This window comes from Sapajus apella, unplaced genomic scaffold (assembly GCF_009761245.1).
Source record: "Sapajus apella isolate SASKATOON/1434 unplaced genomic scaffold, GSC_monkey_1.0 scaffold56, whole genome shotgun sequence".
Taxonomy (NCBI): Eukaryota; Metazoa; Chordata; class Mammalia; order Primates; family Cebidae; genus Sapajus; species Sapajus apella.
In genome coordinates this window covers 10,437,775-10,459,281 of record NW_022436996.1, presented here as the reverse complement: position 1 = coordinate 10,459,281, position 21,507 = coordinate 10,437,775, and the positions used below count along the sequence as shown (strand labels likewise).

The 21,507-nt window shown below is 36.7% G+C and overlaps 1 protein-coding gene and 1 long non-coding RNA gene across 2 annotated transcripts in view; one reads left to right on the top strand and one right to left on the bottom strand.

Annotated features, from left to right (window-relative positions):
* The window catches only part of CNTNAP2 (contactin associated protein 2), a 2,272,324-nt gene that overhangs the window by 1,624,287 nt on the left and 626,530 nt on the right, over positions 1–21,507 (top strand). The window lies entirely within an intron of this gene.
* Positions 1,421–20,240, bottom strand: LOC116528059. Its single transcript, XR_004258834.1, has 3 exons — positions 18,942–20,240; positions 15,543–15,547; positions 1,421–1,431 (listed from the first exon to the last, which is right to left on the bottom strand). It is a non-coding gene; the product is annotated as an uncharacterized LOC116528059 (long non-coding RNA).

Below are 21,507 nucleotides of genomic sequence, written 5' to 3'. Positions count from 1 at the left end.
CAGGCAATTCTCCTGCCTCAGCCTCCTCAGTAGCTGGGATTACAGGCACGCGCCACCATGCCCAGCTAATTTTTTGTATTTTTAGTAGAGATGGAGTTTCACCGTGTTGACCAGGATGGTCTCGATCTCTTGACCTCGTGATCCACCCGCCTCGGCCTCCCAAAGTGCTGGGATTACAGGCTTAAGCCACCGCGCCCGGCCCCGAAATTTTCATAATAAAGTTTAAAAAATCAAAATATTGTTTAGGCATAAACACAGAAAGACAACAAAAGGTAATAAGTTAACATCAATTACAATCATCTATCCATTTATGTGTTCCCTGAGATCTTTACATAAAATTCAAGGTTGTAAACTCTAAATAGATGCCTATGCATGGAGTCAATGGGATGAAAAATGAGAAGTATGGGGGAGTTGTGACCTCAGGCAGAAAAATTAATTAACCCTGATTGACTGGATGGTGATAGCTTACATTTATGAGTGATGAGAAGTGTCAGGGAGACGTTAGTATAGTGACTTGAGGCACTGATCTTCCTAGGCTTCATCTCCGTAGGTGTGTCAGACATGAGGTAGATTTGAAGAACAAAAACAAAAAGGCATATTCCTAAATAATTTGCCACATTTCAAATGCTTACTGTTAGCGTTTGGTTTTGTTTTCAAAAGATCCACCAGCATTAATTTAATAGCAGCCAGGCGCAGTGGCTCACACCTGTAAACCCAGAACTTTGGGAGGCTGAGCGGGCGGATCGCTTGAAGCCAGGAGTTTGAGACCAGCCCGCCTAATATGGTGAAACCCATCCCTACTAAAAAATACAAAAGTTAGCTGGGCGTGGCTGCACACGCCTGTAGTCTCAGCTACTTGGCAGGCAGAGGCAGGAGAATAGCTTGAACCCTGTAGACAGAGGTTGCAGAGAGCCAAGATGGCACCACTGCACTCCAACCTGGGTGACAGAGAGAGACAGAGAGGGAGCCTGTTTCAAAATAATTAATAATAATAATAGCAAACAGTAGTATTACAGTTAAAACCAGGGCCAGCTCCGTGGCCAACCAGTCTGCACTGGTTTCTGTGCTTAGGAAGATTCCACAATTGCTTTAGTGATGTGCTGTTACCATCTTGAAATTTCTAAAACTTTTTAAACAAAGAGCTTCACATTTTCATTTTTCACTTGACCCTGCAAATTATGTCACAAGTCCTGGTTAGAGTGGCTTATATATAGAGTTTGCGGGAAGCAGATTTGGTGGACTTGATGAAGTTTTATAATTCATTCTCTGGAAGGAGACTTGTTAGTCACTGGAGACTCATTTCACAGTATTTTTTTTTTCTTTTTAACTTCTCTACTGTTTTGGGGACAGCTAAGTAAACACAGCCTCTGACAGCATGGTATTACCTGGGACAATATTAACTTCATAAAAATGACACCCAAAAGTGAAATCCTATTTCAAACGTGGTTGTTCTCTAGATCAAGAATTTTGTTTTGAAATATAATTTTCAGATACAGGTGTGCTTGCTGATATTTCTAAAATATCAAGCTTGATAAAAGGCAATCCTGACTAAGCATATGGAATTCTTTTGGTAGTTTTACCCATGCTAACAAATACATTTTTCCCATTAATAAAGGAAAAACTTTCAATAAAGAAGTGATAGCAATCTTGTAGGGTTACTATTTGGTATTTGCAATGTAATAACCAGTTAACAGCAATGTATCAATGATTGCATTTGCATAAGAGTCTTGACTAAAGTCACACAGAAAGTAGCAGAAAGTCACTTGTCACTGTGCAGCCGATATTCTTGCATGACAAGGACTAGGAGAGCTGATGTTTTGTTACAGTGTCAAAGTTAATCATGGTCTAAGGACACTGAAAAATGGTGAGAAGTAAGTGAATTAATCACTATTAAAAAGTAATCCTGAAGGGCAACTTTTAAGAAAAAAATACTCTTTTGAATAATCCAAAGTTCTTTCAATATCAAAAAAAATGAAAGATGCTTCTAGAAGGAACTCCCTTCTCTAAAACATCAGTATTATAACTATAGGCAGGAAACCATTTTCTAGAAATTAACTTTTCAGGAAAATTCCATCAAATCTCGAGTTTTTATTGCTCCAAAGAAATAAGCTCTTCATCAGAATTGTATTCTGGATCCAAGTCTCTTTGGCATCCTTCCTTTAGTGTCTTCATCAGAGTTAACTAGAGAATATTACAGTTCCGGAATATTTAAATGAGCCTGTCTGTTAGACTTGGAGGAAGATGATTATTTAAACAGTCAGATAGTTGTGGCATGAAAACAAGTTATTAAACCCCTGGTTGAATAACTTCTGAAAAAATGTACAAATTAACTTAGAGACCTATGGAATGATGTCACCCTACCTGTTTTTAATATTTTAGAATGGACACAAGCAAGGGGACACGAGGATACCTTCCGCTTACCTGCTGCAAACTGACTGCCAAGGGACTTGTAATTATGGTACCTGCTTTGGGACAGGCAGGCAGCAATCCTCTGCCTAAATAGTTCTTTGTTCTTCCACTCCTAACTTTTTGCTGGACTGATATTTTCTGAGAGATTGCACTATTTTTGTCTTCCTTTGTTACTATTTTCTTCCATTTTAAAAAATGCTTTTTTTCTGAATAAGTCATTTCCTTAAAGTATTCAAAGAAACAAAATTCCAGGCAGAAGGAAATCTGCATGCTGATGTTGTTTAGAGTTCCAAAGCCTTCTCTGTAGCTCTTCCAAGTCATTTCAGACCTATGAGTGTTTCATGGCCTGTCATAGGAGGATTCACTTGAAGTCTTGTAGGTCTGACTTGCACCTTAATTTTGACCTCCCTCCATGCAAATAAAACAGAAAACTAACTTGGCACAAGATAATCATGCATTATAGTTTTTGTTCTTTCTTTGAATGGAATCAAATTTAAATTTTCTACTCTTATTTTTCTCTTAACTGGCTCTCTTCCATAATTATTTTCCTTAGAGCTTCAGATAAAAATCTTAGCCTGGATCTTAATAATTATACCTGATGGACTAAGAGCTAAGTTCAGTCACATATTGTAAACAATCAAAAGCCAAGTTATGAACATATGGCAAATGCAATTCTTTGATAAGAAACAAGACAGTGAGTTGCCATCTTGATTAAATAGATAAAAAATGATTATTGTCTTTAGCTATCTATTCTTGAAGTACATATGTAGCACTTTATTAGGAAGGTTCACTGAAAAACCTGTAACTCTAGAAAGGTATATTTGCTTCAAATAATTAGGAAAGAGAAAAACTGTAATTAAAGAAAAAAGAGAATTTATATATGTCTTTCATAATCTCTTAGAATATGACAAGTAAAACAGAAAATGAATCAAACATATACAAGAAGCAAAATTCTTCTGCATAAGATTTCAGGAAACACCTCGCTGTGAAGATTCAGTGATTTAATTACAAAATTGAAACAAAGGCACAATATAGTTGTAATGAAATGTAATTCTCCTAACATCAGCTAAAAGTGTATTTCTTGAAAAATTGGGATGTCTGATCACTATTTTACTTATCTCACTGAAAATTTATCTCTGAAAAGATTACTGATAATGTTACTCTCTTTTCTTTAGTGCCAAGAAGTTCGTGGCAGGTTTCATGCCAGGCAAGGAGAGGGCATTCCTACTGCTTTCTCTCCTCTAAGCTCTAGTTTAGTTTCTGATGCCCTGAACATCAAGCAAGAGCCAAATATCCTGGCCAGAGCTAGTTCAGCTGGGAGAGTTGGGTTAGAGGGAGATGACATAGTAAGGATCCTTGAATGTGCTTTTCAGTAAGTTGGTTAAATATCCTTATGGCTGGACATGGTGGCTCAGGACTATAATATCACAGCACTTTGGGAGGCTGAGGCAGGCAGATAGTTTGAGCTCACGAGCTGGAGACCAGCCTGGGCAACATTGTGAAACCCCATCTCTCCAAAAAATGAAAATACAAAAATTATCTGGGCATGGTGGTGTACACCTGTGGTCCCAGCTACTTAGGGTGCTGAGGTGAAAGGATCACTTGAGCCCAGGAGGCAGAGATTGCAGTGAGCCGAGATCGCACCACTGTACTCCAGTCTGGGTAGCAGAGTGAGACCCTGTCTCAAAAAATAAGTACGTAAATAAATAAGTAAAAATTTACTTCTAGCAGCCATGGGCATTTGATTCAAGTTATTCTGAAGAACAATGCTATCCTTTTTCTTTAAATTTCCTTCTAGAAAGAAATTCTTCTTAGTTTCCAGTTCAATCTCTCAAGGTAGTAAGGTATATTTTATTACCTTATGTATTGCTTTTTATATAATAAGCTGTTCATGAAGGCTTAAAGAGAAAGTATAAATTATTATTGTTTTTCTTTGACATTTACACCCACTTACTATTCCTAAGGACAATTCAGTCTCTCCTCCCATACATAAACCTTCCTATCTGATTAGATCCAGCTTGTTACTAATAGACATAAAATTATTTTATAAAAAGAAATTATGTTCAATGTAAAAATAGCAACTCATTTTAAATTCCCTTCGTTTCTGCACCCTGTTTGTCTTGATAACTCAACTTGAATCCCATAAGACAGTTTCTCTGAGTACATTTTTTAATGAGAGAAACTTTAGACATTTTGAATAAAACAAGGGAATTACTGATGTCCCAATGCTCCTTGCAATGAGTACTTACAGTTTACCTTGTGGAGGAAATATTACATTTACTTTCTACCAAAATCTATGTCTTATCCGGAAAAATGCCTATTAATTCATTTAAAATCATTTTCAGAGCTCAGACAACACAAAGAGCCAGACTGCCAAATCAGACTCACAAAGAGATCTTACCAAGTGTCCAGCTTTGCTAATAATTCAAAAGATGCAGGTGGCAATAAATGAAATTCACAGGCAAGGCGTGGTGGCTCACGCCTGTAATTCCAGCACTTTGGGAGGCTCAGGTGGGCAGATCACGAGGTCAAGAGATTGAGACCATCCTGGCCAACATGGTGAAACCCTGTCTCTACTAAAAAAATACAAAAATCAGCTGGGCATGGTGGCACATGCCTGTCGTCCCAGCTATTCAGGAGGCTGAGGCAGGAGAATCGCTTGAACCAGGGGGTCGGAGGTTGCAGTGAGCCAAGATTGCGCCACTGCACTCCAGCCTGGTGACAGAATGAGACTCCGTCTCAAAAAAAAAAAACAAAAAGGCAATTCACAAAAATATCTGAGATCGCTAGTGCAGCTCCTCACATCCTGTGCCACACGAGGATGTGGCCTGGTCTGGATTTAATGTGTGAGGTTTCTAAGTGATGCACGTAGGCCATCGCTTCCACAAGGAAGTATTGTGGTTACGAAACAACTTGCTTTGTTTCTTCCGTAACTATACCGTTGACCTAACATCTTCCACTGGGCCACATCCCACAAACCCACGAGTTCCTCATTCACTAGGTTGCTGGAAGCAACCTACGCAGACTAGACATATCCTGCAAAAAGGATGCCACAGAAAAGAGTCTCATTATCTTTCTGCTAGTAAAAACCATCAGGAGGTACAATTAGCATATTTACAAGGATTCTTTACTGGGTCATTTCTTTCTCTCTTTCTCTCCCTCCTCTTCTTGGATATCCTCAGGGAAGACACTATGGTTTACTTAGCAAACTGCAAACGCTTTCCTTTTCGAGAACCATTTCTTTAGAAAATGCTATTACATTATGACCTGTTTAAAAATGTGTGTGCCCCTCTCCATATAGTAATGTATCATTTGTAACATACTCACACTGCACAAATCATCAGAAGTCCTTATCTACTATGATAAAATTTGAGCTTCACTAAGGAAAAAGCAAACTGAAGAACTTCCAAAGAGTTTTCTCCTCATCTCTGACTGGTTGCTTCCCCAGGAATTAAATACGACGTTTCCCTTTAAACACCAGATATGGCAGTATTGCTCCCTCTTCTACTGCCATCAGCATTCTTACTCAACGGTCAGTCTTCAACATTCTCACGGTCTCTCCGCCACTTAGAATATAAGAAGATGCATCAATCAAGTGTAATAATTAAGTGAAAACAAAATATTTACATTTAGGAAGATTAAACACTTGTACCAGAGTTATACATTACAGTTTAGAACATTAATAAATCATTGTGGCTGAGTTTTATAGCTCTTTCTGTTTCATGTCAAGCCATGTAGGTAATTTTTCCTAGCCTTCTGGTCCTTAGAATGATCAAGTCCTGTGAGGCTGAATCTCAAGGCAAATGGAGAAATTTCTTGGTTGAAATCAAACCAGCTGACTTAGATAGCTCTTGTTCATCAATCCACTAATGCAACAAATTGCTAGTAAAGCTAGTGCTCTGTGGACATTATTATCTCGGATGTTGGGGATGCAGAAGGAAGGCAATCATGGTTCCTGACCTCATGGCTCTGAACTCTTTATAAAGACCTATAGAAGAAATCAAGAAAACAAAAGATTCAACTAAAGTAATTATAAATTGTGATAAGTGAAAGAATCTTTGAACTGGGATTTTATAGCAGTTATATTCTTATGGAGTTATTCAACAAAGATAACTAGCAAACAGAAGAACATTGCATTATGGATTCCAGCTGCTGACACTATGGTATATGGCTTAGATTAATTTTCATGAAATCCCTAAAAAAATGATCTTAATCATCCAATAACTGAGAAAATCAATAAACTTAAAGCTGCTTTGAAAATACTAACATACGAAAGTTATTATCTTGATTATAAAGTTATCTGAAATGACGTAAGTGACAAATGTCTCTAAGAATATACACTGGAAACTTCCTGGATGCTGCTGAAACTGACATGAATTTTTTCCTTTGCATGACTTAATCTTTAGTTAGTAGATTCCAATCAAGATTTTCTGTTCAGGGCACCTCCTAATCACTTTCCTCTTTCCTCTTTCCTGCTTTCCTCTTCTCAACTCCAAACATATGCACTTTCCTGTCACTGGGGCCTGTGCTAGTAAGCATGGCATTCAAGTTCTGTTTTGAATAGAGTAAGGCTTTAGAGGTTTCCTTGGAAACATAAAGCCCTAAAATGCCTGTTTCTAGGCATCCTCCTGTTTTTCAACAGTCACCATTTTAAGTACCTGCCATTAATTCATCCAGTCCTTAGGCATCAAGCCCCAATGCTGTAGAAGGCTCAAACTAAATGGTTGGGAGGTTATTGTCACAGATGCTGTATTCAAGGAGGATATAACTTCTTGGGGGATATATAAAAATAACAGCACCATAAAGTTACATCTTATCAGGCATTGAGCTACAAGATTGGAGAGGGTGATAATAATTGTATATATTCAAAGTAACACCCGAAGGTCTTTTAATTAATCTGAAAAACACAGAATATATACAGTTCTACTCACAGGCCAGGTTAATGATGATCTAATGAATCCAATATAGCCAGATTTTCCTCTGTCATTGGAACAAAGAACAGATTCTTCAGTCAATCACCAAATAGAATGGGTGGCTATGTTTATGGGCTATGACATATGAAAAAAATACATGCATCTTAATGCAAAAGTTGGTCTTAGTATATTAATACAGTCTTAGTATATTCATATACCCACCACATGAGAGACACAGGGAACGATTTGGAAGGAAAAGGTGAACTTAGAATTTCCATCTCAGTCTCACTAATATGTGGAGTGTATACTCACTGAATAGATGATGAGCAAATTTATTTTTCTCTAATATGTTTCTCTGTCTCTCTCTCTCTCTCTCTCTCTCTGTCACACACACACACACACACACACACACACACACACACACATACACACACGCCATTCTGGTCAATAGAAACAATATAAACAAAGCTTTAGAAAGCATAAATTAAGTGACACCAATGGAATGAGGACTATATGCAATTAGTAATAGAAAATAGTAACAGAGGCCGGCACGGTGGCTCACACCTGTAATCTCAGCACTTTGGGAGGCCAAGGTGGGTGGATCACGAGATCAGGGGTTTGAGACCAGCCTGGCCAACGTGATGAAGCCCCATTTCTACTAAAAATACAAAAATTACCCGGGTGTGGTGGCACGCACCTATAGTCCCAACTACTCAGGAGGCTGAGGCAGGAGAGTGACTTGAACCCAGGAGGCGGAGGTTGCAGTGAGCCGAGACTGTGCCATTGCACTCCAGCCTGGGGGACAGAATAAGACCCTGTCTCGAAACAAAAGGAGAAAATGTTAAAAATTATGGCTGAAAGTTCATATAGAAGACCATGAATATTAGGCAAAAAAAGGGCTATATTCAGTAATTTCTGTAAAGCCACTGAAGATTTTTGAAACACATAGTGAAGTTATGATTTTGCTGAAAGGCAAACAGGAGGAGTTCAGTTGTGAGCCTACTGAATCTGAGCTGTTACAGAGGCATTTAGATGCACTCATATCTAGCTACTGGGAAGTCCTAACTAGAGATGAAGGCCAATGAGCCATTTCCAGAAACCTTTTTTTTTCTATCTCTTCAGCGCTTAGAACAGTTCCAGGAAATGTATATGCCAGGAAAAAAATACTGAGTTAATAGTATTTTATGATATTAAGGATATGATGCATATATAGCTATTTAAACACTGAATGGAAGAATAAATGGATGTGTAAGTGGGAGGGAGGGAAGGAGGGAGTGAGGGAAGGAAAGAAGGAAGGAAGGAAGGAAGGAAGGAAGGAAGGAAGGAAGGAAATAAGTTCGCCTCTTGAGTTTTTCTAGTCTGAATGTTTCTACTAAATATCTACTGTATTGTTTGACAGTTATTTGTAGACATGAGATCAGATTCTGGGCAACTTTAGGCATCTCAGAAGTTTGTTGTATGTACTATTAAGTGTAAAGATCCATGAGCAGCCAACGATTGCAGCTGTAATTAAATCCCTTTAGTTATGAGATGCAAGCTGTTTGGTGGTGAAGGCTGTGGTGTTGGGAGAAATGAGGAGAGGGAGAATACAGTACTTTGCTCCTTTGCTCCTTTTTCTTCTTTTTCTGAGACGAAAGTGGCAGTAGGAATTAGAAGAGCATCTTAGCAGGGCATGCCTTCTGACAGTGGCAAAGAAGAGAGGCAGCTAAAAGAAGACCAAAGGTAGAACAGCTCTCCTCTCTGGGGAGGCAAAGAGCCATTAAAAGTGTCAGTTGCTTCTAAGGCTGGCATTGTGTTTGTGTTTCTCTGAAGACTTATCACATATGGCAAGTTCTACAGACTGGAAAGGGGGTCAGAAAGGCACTGACTATAAGGGCAAATCAAGCCCTTCTTGCTTCAGTAGTTTCCTGGGGCATGACTGTTTTGAGACAGCTGAACACTCTTCACTCACACTACCCAACACAGAGCAGCAGCGTGGGGAGCTAAGTCAAGTTTGGAAGAACATTCTTGCTTACTGGACTAGGGGCACAAGCCTCAAAACAGCGTTCAAGAGGATGTTAGCAAGTATCTGTCATCCTTGCCTTCTAACCTGCAGCTCATCTTGCTGATAAGGTCCATGCCATTCCAGTTCCTGGGATCAGTCCAGTGCTGCGTGAAAACAGAAGGAGCTCAAATTTGCTCTTGGTTGCACCCTGACACTGTGATTTCTGGGTCCCAGCCTTTTTTCTGTGACCTTGCCTTACACTTTAGCTTGCTACATCTGTAGTTTTTCCCTTGTTCTCAAACCTCTGTCTCATTTATTCCAATTCTGTTTGCTATGGGTTATTTTCTTGGGTATTTGGTGTCTTGCCCCACGCCATAGCACACAGATGGTTCTTCACACCTGTCACCTCGGCCACCAGAAGCCAGCCTCTACTGTGTAGAGTCCCTCCATCTGGGAGGGTCGACAGCTCCTCACTGGCCCTTTTATTTGGCCATTCTATTACTCCAACAAAAACTCCTGCTCAGCTACACCTCATGTCTAATTTTGCTTCCACTCATAGCTGAACATACACTCCAAATACCTAATTCTACTCTTGAGGTAATTTTAATCCTTGATTTTATCTTCTCTATTATCTCCTGGATTCCCAGATTGACGTGGAGAAAGCTATGATATGGCTCCCTCCAATTTCCTAGTGGAAGGCAAAGGGTGCCTGAATCACAAAGTTATGTTAACCTTAAAGTTGAACATAGAAATGTCTACATAAATTCAAAAGGTCGAATGTAGTGAAAACATTGATGGGTCAATATAATCTTGGTTTATCTCTGTAATATGCCATTAAAACTCACTGAGAGAGATCACTAGTTAAACCTATTGTAAATTCTGGAAACTAAAGCTGCTGGGCTCTGCTGAAATAGCCCATGAGTAAATCACAACACCTTGAAGATGTTTTATGACTAACTTAATTTTTTAAAAATATCAGAGATCATCATATCTCTGCTTGGCGCTAACTAAAAAGCCAAAAGTTCTGGTCAGAACAAATGTAGTTCACAAACACTAAAGTTTTGGTGGCTCAAAATAAATCGTAACACAAGAAACTTAGAAATAATAAATATAAACACAGGGCCCTCTTCTGTGGCTTTAGTAAACAACGTATTTCTAATAACTTCATAATGCAGCTGAAGCTGGTTGAATTTATGCTTGAAAAGTCTACTCATTTGTACACTGATGAGTCAAACACTCTGGTTTTAAACAGAGCAAAAATAGCTTTCTAAAATATGTAGTCAGTCATGTCATACCTCTGGCTAAAGTACTGTTATTTCGTTGCACGTATTCTGAGTTTCCGTGAAACAAAACATTTGACAACTATAATCTTTTGTCATCCTCAGCAGTTCACAAGTGCCATTCACTTCCATAGAGCTTACAGAGTATAAGTAAGCTTCATGAGAGAGTGCTTCAAGCTGTATTCCCTCTGTACCCTTAGCAGGTGCACAGTGCCCATCTAGAAGACATTCAGTAATCACAAGATGAATAAATGCACGAAAATGAAGTTTCATATCAGTTAATCACAAGAGAATGTTTTGTGGCTGCTTTGTCAATTTTTAAATCTACTATGAGGAGTTTAAAGGTAACAGTTAAGATGAGGCCCAGGAAAGCACTCAGTGTCATGAGTCAGCAGGGGAATGTTTATGAAAACCACGGTGATATGTACCACGATGCATCCCAGAATACCTAAAATTTAACATATCAACAGCAGCAAGTGCTCGCCAGGGTGAGGAACAGGAATTCATACATCGCTGTTTGGGATGTAAAATGTTATAAACACTTTGAAAAACCGTTTATGATTGCTTATAAAGTAAAACATGTGGTTATCATTATGATCCATCTATTTTATTTTCAGGTATTTACCCAAAAGAAATGAAGACATATAGACACATAAGAACTTGCTTAATTTAAAATATCTTCTAATTAGAGCTAATTCGAAAGTTTATTCTAAATCAACATGGAAATGGATAAACAAATGATGATGTACTCATACAGTGGAATACCACCCAGCCAAAAAAGGGAGGAAAGGACAAACTGCTGACATAGGTTCCCATATGAATGAATCTCTACAACACCATGAATGAAAGAAGCAAACTCAATAGAGTTGACACCACGATTTTATTTACATAAAATTCTAGAAGCAGTGAGCCTCATTTAGAGTGATGGAAATGAGATCAGTGGTAGGCTGGGGCCAGGAGTAGACAGAACTGACCACAAAAAGGCACAGGCACTTTTTGAGTGATGGCAATATTAAATGTCTTGATTAAGGAGGTGACACAGATGCATGTATTTATCAAAACTAATTGAACTGCACACTAAATGAGTGCATCTTACGGTATATAAATTACACTTAAAGCTGATCATACACTAAATAAAACTAAGAAAAATTTGGAAAGTAGGTGCATGTTTTTATAATTACAGTTTTTTTATATTCTATTAATTATGAATAATGCTTTTAGCCTATGGAATCAATTCTTTATAAAAACTCATTACACAGTTGTTTGATATTGCTTGTGAAATCATTCCTTTAGACCTATTGGGTAATAACAATATAGGTGAAGTAGAAGAAAGGTTATACATGAACAAGAGATGTCCAGGTTGATCTGTATAATGATTTATAGTCCTCTTCTGGTATCCATGAGGGAGAGGGTGAGGAAAGGGGAGATACTGAGTCTAACTCATTTATTGACATCATTGGAGCTTTCTGGATTATTTAGTGTGCCTATGATCAGTCTCAATCCCAGTCTTAACCCTGAACTTTTCAAAGTACTTGAACCGATAAATTCTATTTTTGCTTAAGCTAATTTGTATTAGGTCTCTGTTCATTAATTCTGTTGTACAAAATTTCAAAGGAATGGAAAATTTAATGCATTCAACTATACATAGAGTTTTGGTAGACTTTTCCCCCCAAAATGCTGTATCTTGTTCTTTCCGTTGTATCCCTCATCTGTTCTAGGTAATCAACTAATAGTTTTTTATGAATAAGAATTAAATGTTTCTACTTTTTACTGAAAGATTTCAGACTACTGAAAATGTGACCAAAAAATTCTAAAATAAGCATAGATATTCGTTCTATGAAAAAGGTGCTAACAATTTATCTGTTGCTAAATCATCAAAAATATATTATACCAGATACCGTTATTTACTCCCTATTGAATTGTTGAAGTTTAACTAAATTAACTCTACTTAATTCATTCCTACCCTAAATATTTATTCAAAATTATTACTATGTTTTAAAACAATTGTTTGATACAAAAGTATTTTCTCCATATAAAATAAATAAGAGATACATTTAAATTGTTTACATTCGTAAAGTAAAATATATAAATAGAATTTTGAGTAAATTAAGAATATTTTGACTGTACTACCTAAAAAAAAAAACAAAAAACAAAAGCAAAAAAAACCTCACGTCTTAGACTTGCAATTGGAGCTAAATCAACCTTCTTTATTTTGGTGTATCACTAACAGCTCTGCGTTAACCCCATGATAATTAGAAAGAAATTTCCATAGTACATATAATTTCCTAAGGTACGAATTTTGAAGTAAATAATGTATGCCACAAATGTAAGTCGGTCACTTATTTCTTTTTTCTCTTGTCCGTTATCTTCAGGTGTATAATCATTTGAGAATATATTTACTTTCAAGGAAAGCCCTTTTTATTTTACTGCTTATTGTTACTGCCACTAAGTAGTATTGTTGTTTATAGGGCTGTGTTATATGCTTTAAATGCATCGTTATACTTAACAAACACACTATATGACAGGTGGAGGAGATGATAGTACCCAGGGAATGAAAGGTGAGGCTGAATCAGGGCATTTGCAGTATCCAGATAGGTGAAGTAAGAGGTGAAGTGTCTTCATATGAGAAAGAGTGGGTGTACTTTTCAGAGAAACAAAGGCTTTCTTGCAGGAAAAATAAGCCACAGTTATAATTACATCATTTGTCGTGAGATTTCTAAAGCAACTTTCAAGATAGGAAATGAGAGAAAGAGAAAGAAAGGAGATTATAGTTTTTTTCTATGAGAGCCTGTAAATTGAACTGAAATGAACAGTCCATAAACAGAATGGAATATCTAGGGTCTGGATCCTAGTTCCAGGCAGCTAAACACCTGCTCCTGGGCAGCAGAAGAACCCAAACTATTCCAGTGAGGACACAATGTTTTCACTCTTAACAGTCTTCCCTAAACAGTAGCAAAAACTTCCTCTAAGAAATTTACCATGATAGCCTCGAAGCTTTGGAATCAAAAGGTTTTTATCTACAGTCTCATCTGAAAAGGTCGAAGACCACAGAAAAATTTGAGTACAGAAATATGTTTACAGTATTACTCGTCAGAAAACATATCTGTAGGGGCTAAGGGGTTGTGTTCTGCTGCTTTGCAATACTCAAAGAAACTGAGTGGGAAGGCAAAGAATTCACATCCTAAAATGGGAATTAGTAAATTAGGAGGCAGTGTGTAGTTGAACAATCCATATTAAAATGTATCATGAAGCCAAACTCTTTAATAGTAATCTATTCATGTCCTATATGTAAACTCTTTACTACATTAGTGCTTAGAGCATAATTTGGGCTTAATACATATAGATTGATTAAGCGAGTGATAAGATAAATGGGAAAAACAGAAGAATACTTTTTTATTTTCTCTGACTTTCTGAACTTTTGTCACTAAAATGTGTATTTAGGTCTTATCTTCCCACTGTCTTTAAAATAGCATTTCTTTAAAGATGATTAATTTGAGGCCACTTAGACCAAAGCAAGCAATTGATGAATGATGTGCTTATTAAATGGCATAGGGTGTCACAGAAAACGACTGAGGCTTCAGGCAACTCATTTTTAATGGCATTAATGATAGCTTTAGAAGGTGTGATTACCACTGTAAACCACAGTCAGTTGCTTATTTCAGTTTATTCTTCAGTATGAGCTACAAAAACATTACGAACTGAAAACAATATTTTAGAAAGGCAGATACTCTTAAAATTAGCAAACAGTTTTTGCTAAATTATAATATAGGTCATCATTGGAAAATACAGATGTAGAATTCCACCTCAAAAAAGGTAATTTCTTTATTTTCCTTTTTCTTCTAGTTTAACAGGAGAAATAGGAGATTTTTGCAGCTTTTTAAAAAATCAAAATGCAATTATTCATAGAAGAAAAACAACATGTTAATCTTTCTTAAACTTCTTAAATGAGTACTTTTGGAAATGTAAATGAAATTATATTAGCAAAAATTTAATTAGCACATGTGGTGAAAGATTTTATATGATTCTGTTAGTGGATTTGATCAATTTATGCTAATTGCTAAATAATATAGAATCAAATTATGTATCACCAGAAGAAAGAGGAATAAACATTCTAATAACATTTTTCAAGTATACTTTCCAAAAGCTTATTTTTAAAGTATTCACCCCTTCTGAATAGCACATATTATGTTCCCTGTGAGCTGAGAGAGAGAGTCTTAGAAATATATGGGACTTAAACACCAGCAAGGTGTGTGGAATAACTTTCTCATAAGAACACAATGTAAATATCATTTTTCTTCTGTTTGATTATTTTGAATAACATGCATACTTCATGTGAACTATAGTGAAGTGTTTGATTACCCAAAGAAAAAGCCAATATTTGAAAAGGTGTTATTCACAATAGAGATAACATAGAGACGGGTTAAAATTTTGATGGGATAAGTGGTAGGGAGGGACATTCTTTGTTATTAAAGGAAGAGTAGAGAGACTATGCTTTGCATTTAAAGGCGGAGTTTACAGTAATTATTACGATTCCTATTTCTAGGTGAAGAAGCTGTGGATGACTAATATTTTGTGCTCCACAGGATATCACCATTGTTTGGCTTGTATTAACATTTTTGTTTCCATAATCTGACTTAGGCAAGATGTGTATAAGAAATGCTTAGCTATAAAAGAGTAACACTGGGAAGGTATGGGTGATGGAGTCCTCTGGATCACATGGCATGCTGTGGCACAGTGCCCTCAGCTGCAAATTAGAGATAACAATCATAACCAATTTCTAGCAGTGTTGATATTAAATGAACTAGTATATGTAAATCACTTAGTATATACTCAGGAAATGTTTGCTGTTAATATTTTGACTCTATTGACCTTTTTTTATTTATTTTTCCTTAACAAAGAGGAAACCTTTAACGATTTGTTCACTACCATTATGTGTGTGAGAGATACTATATATACCTGTCCTTTAGAGCAAGAGTCAAATTGTCATTGAAGTCAAGGTGTAATTCCCAGTTCAATTCCTTATTCATAGTCATGGAATGTGGCTCTTCCATACCAAGATGAACCTCTCTCTGTCTCCATTATGTGCTTGGGTTACAGGATGATCGTACATGATCTATGACAATCTACCATCTATAGTCTACACTACTACTACAATGTTGTTGTTTTTAAATTATTTCCTTGCCTAAAAGTTCTATTTCAGAGTTGCAATACCACACCACAGGTTTCTCTCTACTTCCTGTCTAACAGAATAAGACAAAAAACAAAAGAGGGAGGAGTGGGGAAATGGATACAATAAACAAGGATTTTTAGTTTCCAAAGAAACTAAAAATGTCATTATAGAATTAAAATATACAGTCATGGTGATAAAGAGTACAATGGAACTGTTTGTATATTTGCTTTGTAGCTTTCTATATTTTCCAGATTTTTTGATTTACTATCTCAGAAGAGATTTAGAAATATAATAAAAGTAGCAAAGAGAAAATGAGATTTTTTAAAAATATCTTCACAATGGTATACAAAAATATCAAGTAATTCTGCATAATCTAATGGACGTGTTAGTTCTCTAGAGGAAAAAGTATAAAACTTAATGAGAGGTATAAAAGATCAAAATAAATGGATAGATGAAGTGTGATCATGGATTGGAAAACTGAATATTTTAATGTTGTTACCCTTCCAGAATTGATCTGTAGAGTAAATGAAATAGCAATCTAAATTCCAACAGGTTTTTCTTTGGTGACAATAAATAAGCTGATTTTAAACTGTAGATGGAAAAGCCTAGGGCCAATACTAGCCAAAACACTCAAAAAGAAGAATATGGAAGGAATTTTTCTATCATACAGAAAGACTTGTTGAAAGGAAAAAATCATGATGAACGTGTAATTTTGGCTTAAGAATAAACAAATTAATGGAAAAAAATAGAGGATTCAAAAATAGATATATGCATTTATGAATGCTAGATTTATAACCAACATAGTGACAGAGAGTAGCTACAGTAAAAATAACTATATTTTAATAAATGAGGCTGAGATGATTAGGTGTACATATGAAAAAATGAAGTTAGCCTGTCGCATCACACCGTATACAAAAACCAGTTCTTGGTTGGTGACAGATTAATGTGAAAAGTGAAACTATAAGGCTTTCTGAAGATAATACAGGAGAAACCTTAATAACCTCAGGTTAGAACATATTTTTACACACAAAAAGCACACATCATAAAGAAAAGAATTTAAGAACTTCTGTGCATGAAAAGATGCTATAAATAAAGTGGAGAGGAAAGCCATAGAATTAAAGATATTAGCAATATATAACTCTTGACAAAGAACTCTCATCCCTAAGGGGGCTGAATGAGCCTTTGTGGTTGATTCGGGGGTGACATTTCTAAGGCAGGAAGGCTGTAGCTACAAGAACAAAGTGCCTTTCTATTTTGCTAAGCTGGTGGATTTGCTTTGTTTCTTGTTGGCCTTCCACACAGAGGCCACAGGGGCATTGTACATAGTCGAAATTTCGTTCACATTCTGACATTTTATAGGGTTTCATTTCTCCTTTTCAATGCTGTGGTTTTCAGTTTTTCTTTGTGTCTTCATATGTGTTGTAGGCAGGATTTAAAGTTGTCTGGCTCAAACTTCAAGTTAGATGCTGTCTTAACCCTTTTTTTCTGTTCCTAAAATCTTTTGTAATCTTTACTACAGAATTCTTAATGTTGATATAAATGTATAAATTTGATATATTTTGTGTTTTCCTATGTTCTCTGAAAATATATCACAATAGTTCTCTGTATTGAAATATCGTCTTATATAATACTTCTTTTTTTTTTTTGAGACGGAGTTTCACTCTCGTTACCCAGGCTGGAGGGCAATGGCATGATCTCGGCTCACCGCAGCCTCCGCCTCCTGGGTTCAGGCAATTCTCCTGCCTCAGCCTCCTGAGTAGCTGGGATGACAGGCACGCACCACCACGCCCAGCTAATTTTTTGTATTTTTAATAGAGACGGGGTTTCACCATGTTGACCAGGATGGTCTCCATCTCTTGACCTCGTGATCCACTCGCCTCGGCCTCCCAAAGTGCTGGGATTACAGGCTTGAGCCATTATATAATACTTCTAATTAAATAATTACATTTTATTTGTTCAGGTTGTAAGCTAACTAATTTATCATTCCCTTTTCCTGGGGCATTTTAGATTCCCTTTTTCATAAAGACAAAAAAAAAATTCAGTGAAAGACTTCTTCAATAACATTTACAAGCTACAAAACTATATTTTAGATAAGTTCTCTGGAGTAAGATAACTAGGTCAATGTGTATAAGTAATGTATGCTTTGAAAATATACTGTAACATTTTTATTGCTAGCAACAATACATGAAACTACCAATGATCTTGAAATTTTGGAATCAGAAGTACCACCTCTTGATTAGCAATGAGATTTAATAATATAGGACTCTGGCCTGTCTGTCTCAAACTAGACATGATTTTTCTTTTCTTGAAGCAAAACAAAACAACAAAACAAAAAAGAGGTGATTTTTTTTTCTTTTGCCTTCTGTTTCTCAACCCACAAAGTTACACAGCTGCACAGTTGCAGTATCTGAATTGACTTCTACTTTAATTTCTCATACCTGATTCACTAAGTGATTCTGTAACTTTTCCTTTTAAACAGCTCTGACACCATTCCCTTCTTTCTTCTCCATTGTCACCTTTCTCTCCAATGAACAGAGGCAGCAGTAACCTAACTGGACTCTAGCCTTGCTCTGAAACCTTCTCCTAGCCTCATTGCTTTTAGAGGCATCTCCCACATACAGTCATACCCATCCCATTCCACAAACTAAAACCTCCAATGTCCCTCACGCGAAATAGAGCCAGTTCTTAGCATGTCAGAACTTCCACACCTGATTCAGCCACCTTCCCAGAGTCATATCCATACCCTCTTTGGCCTGTGATCACACAAGTCAATTAGCCATTTCCCTAAAATGACTTAATTACAAACCACATCCCACCACTTAACAAGATTGTGTGCAGTCTCTACCACATTTTCAACCTTTCTTTGAGAAAGTTATATCCTAGTCATATATGAATACTCTCTCCTTTATCACTACCCTGTCCTGAAGACCTAGTATGTATAGGAGCTTTTTAGCTGTTACTAGAGAACTGAGTTGAATTCAACTGCATTGATGGATAAACAATCCTTACTCCAAAGATATTGAATGTTCAGTATTTTTTAAATGGAGGTAATTTATGCTGATACAGAGGTCTATTTATGACAGGAGCCCATCTGATATTTTATAGAAACACTTAGAAAAGGATAGAAGTCATGTTCATTACAGAAACTGATAAACTGATAAACTCACAAACTAGTGAGTTATAACTAGGAGCAGTGGCTTACGCCTGTAATATTAGCACTTTGGACGCCAAGGTGGTCAATCACCTGAGGTCAGGAGTTCAAGACAAGCCTGGCTAACATGGCAAAACCCTGTCTCTACCAAAAAAAAAAAAATATATATACAAAAAATATACTTGGAATTAAAGATAAACGTGCTAGAACTCGTCATCAATATATAGTCCAAAACAACAACTAATTCTGCTCTTTCCATTTTCAAACTATAAGGGAATTGGACTACCTTCTAGAAACCTCCACTCCCACATAAAATTAAGCCCTAATCTCTTAGCTGGACTAAGGCGGTAGCCTCTTAACTGGTCCCCTTCCTTCTCTGTACTCTCCAAAGTTTTTTCAATGCCCCAATCAGAGTGATCTTGTTAAAACATTAGCCAGATCTTGCCCCACTTTCTACCAGTCTAAACTTCCTAATAGCTTCCCATTACACTCAGAGTAATAAAGAAAAATCTTTTTTTAGAAAATAATCAACCCGAGCCTAAATGGCCTGGTTCTGACACCTCTGGAACTTCATCTCCTAATACCGTAAGTTTCATTTACTCTGTTCCAATGATATTGACCTCTTTGCTCTTCCCTGAACAACCAACCACTTCCCTACCTCAGCCTCTTTGATTCTTGTTGTTTTCTCTGCTTGGTGTGTTCTCCTCTCAGATATACACACAGCCAGTTTCTCACTTCCTTTTCCATCTAAAATTTCAACTTCCCTTGCCGCAATAGTTCATAATGCCCTTTCCTGCTTTATTTTGGTCTCTTTGCATTTAATGCTATCTGGCATGGTATAGATTTTACTCTTAGGCATTGTCTGCCTCACCGATGGAGTGTAAGCTCCAGGTAGAAATTAATTTTTGTCATTTTTGTTTATTAATGACTTCCTGAAACCTAGAACAGTACCTAAGGAATAGCAGGCAATTGATTATGAAATCAATAATGAGCAAATAAGAAATTCCATGGAGAAGAATTTACTTTTAGGTTCACGTAGCATAAGATAGATATGACAACATGGTTTAAATTTTAAAAACTGTCTGAGACAGGGTTAAAAAAATAGAATTTATTGATGGAAATTGTTATGGACTGAATATTTGTCCCACCCCACCTCCAAATTCATACATTAAAGCCCAGCAGTGTATCTGGAGATAGGGCTTTTATGGAGGCAATTAAGGTTAAATGGGGTCGTAAGGGTGGGTTTCTGATCTGCTAGGATTAGTCCTTATAAGAAGAAATGCCAGAGTTCACTGGCTCCCTGACATGTGAGGACATAGCAAGAAGGCAGCCATCTGCATATCAAGGAGAAGAGCCCTCACCAGGAACCAAATTGGCTGTCACCTTGATGTTGGACTTTCTAGCCTCCAGAGCTGTAAGAAACAAATTTCTGTTAAGACACTCAGGTTGTGGTATCTTGTTATGATACCTGAAGGGGAATAAAATAGAAATGTATCTTAAATATCATCTAACCTAAGTTTCTTATTTAAAAGATAAGGAAACTGAAGCCAGAGAAGTTAAATGACTTTCTAAACGTCACAAAGTCAGTATATACCAGAGTTAAACCCATTAGCCACGTGGCAGTTCAGCAGTTCAGTGCTTTCTCCACTTTGCTGACTCTCATACCACTCTGTGTAGTATATGATTAACATAAGGCAGGCATTCTTGAACCTTATTCTCAGGGAACTCTGTTCTTCCAAAGGCTATAGCAGACATTTTGCCATTAAAAGTTCATGGTGATGATATTTTCACTACATTTTTGAGGGTATTTAATTGATTCTTTTTTCCCTACAATTGTTTTTTTTTTTTTTTTTGCCAATAAATTTTCCTTCTCCTATAAAGAAATATATATATATAACTGAAAAAAGTAATTCTGTCCTTTGGAGATGTAGTAGGATGGATATATTAAATATGGGTAAATTTTCTGCTGGTACAATTGATCCTGGTTGAAATGATAGAAGTAATGCTCTTCAGAATTTTATTGTATTCCAGAAAGAGTCCCATGACTTTTCAGAGCCCTGCTTCCTGGACACGTTTGAAAGGCACTGATGTAACAGCATGACACAGCTGCTCAAAAGCTATTATGAGCCTAGGCTGAATCAATAGAAGATAAGTGTCCAAATCACAGAGATCTCAGTCCCTTTGAACTTGGCACCTTTAGAACATGTGCATGGTATTATATGTGTTGTCTATTCCTGGATCCTATCTTTAAGGTGTTATTGACTAGCATCCATGGGTAATGTTAAAGGAATAAGGAATAGTTTGGGAAGTGATGACTTTGGGGAATAAGAAGCTGTTTTCAGAACTTTGAAGGGCTGAAATAATGGGGAAATGGTTTTGTTTTGTATTACTTCATGTGCAGAATCAAGCTCTGTGTACAAACACTGTGGGGAAGTAAGTTTTTTACTCAATATAAGAACAATTAGAGTTGTTATCCCTGAAAATGTTCTCTAATGAAACTACTGAAATGTGTTGAAAAGTGCTAGAAATGTACCAGCCATCAACCCAGAATATGCAGAAAAAATCCTATTTGGGAAGTGATTTAAAACAGTTGATCTTAA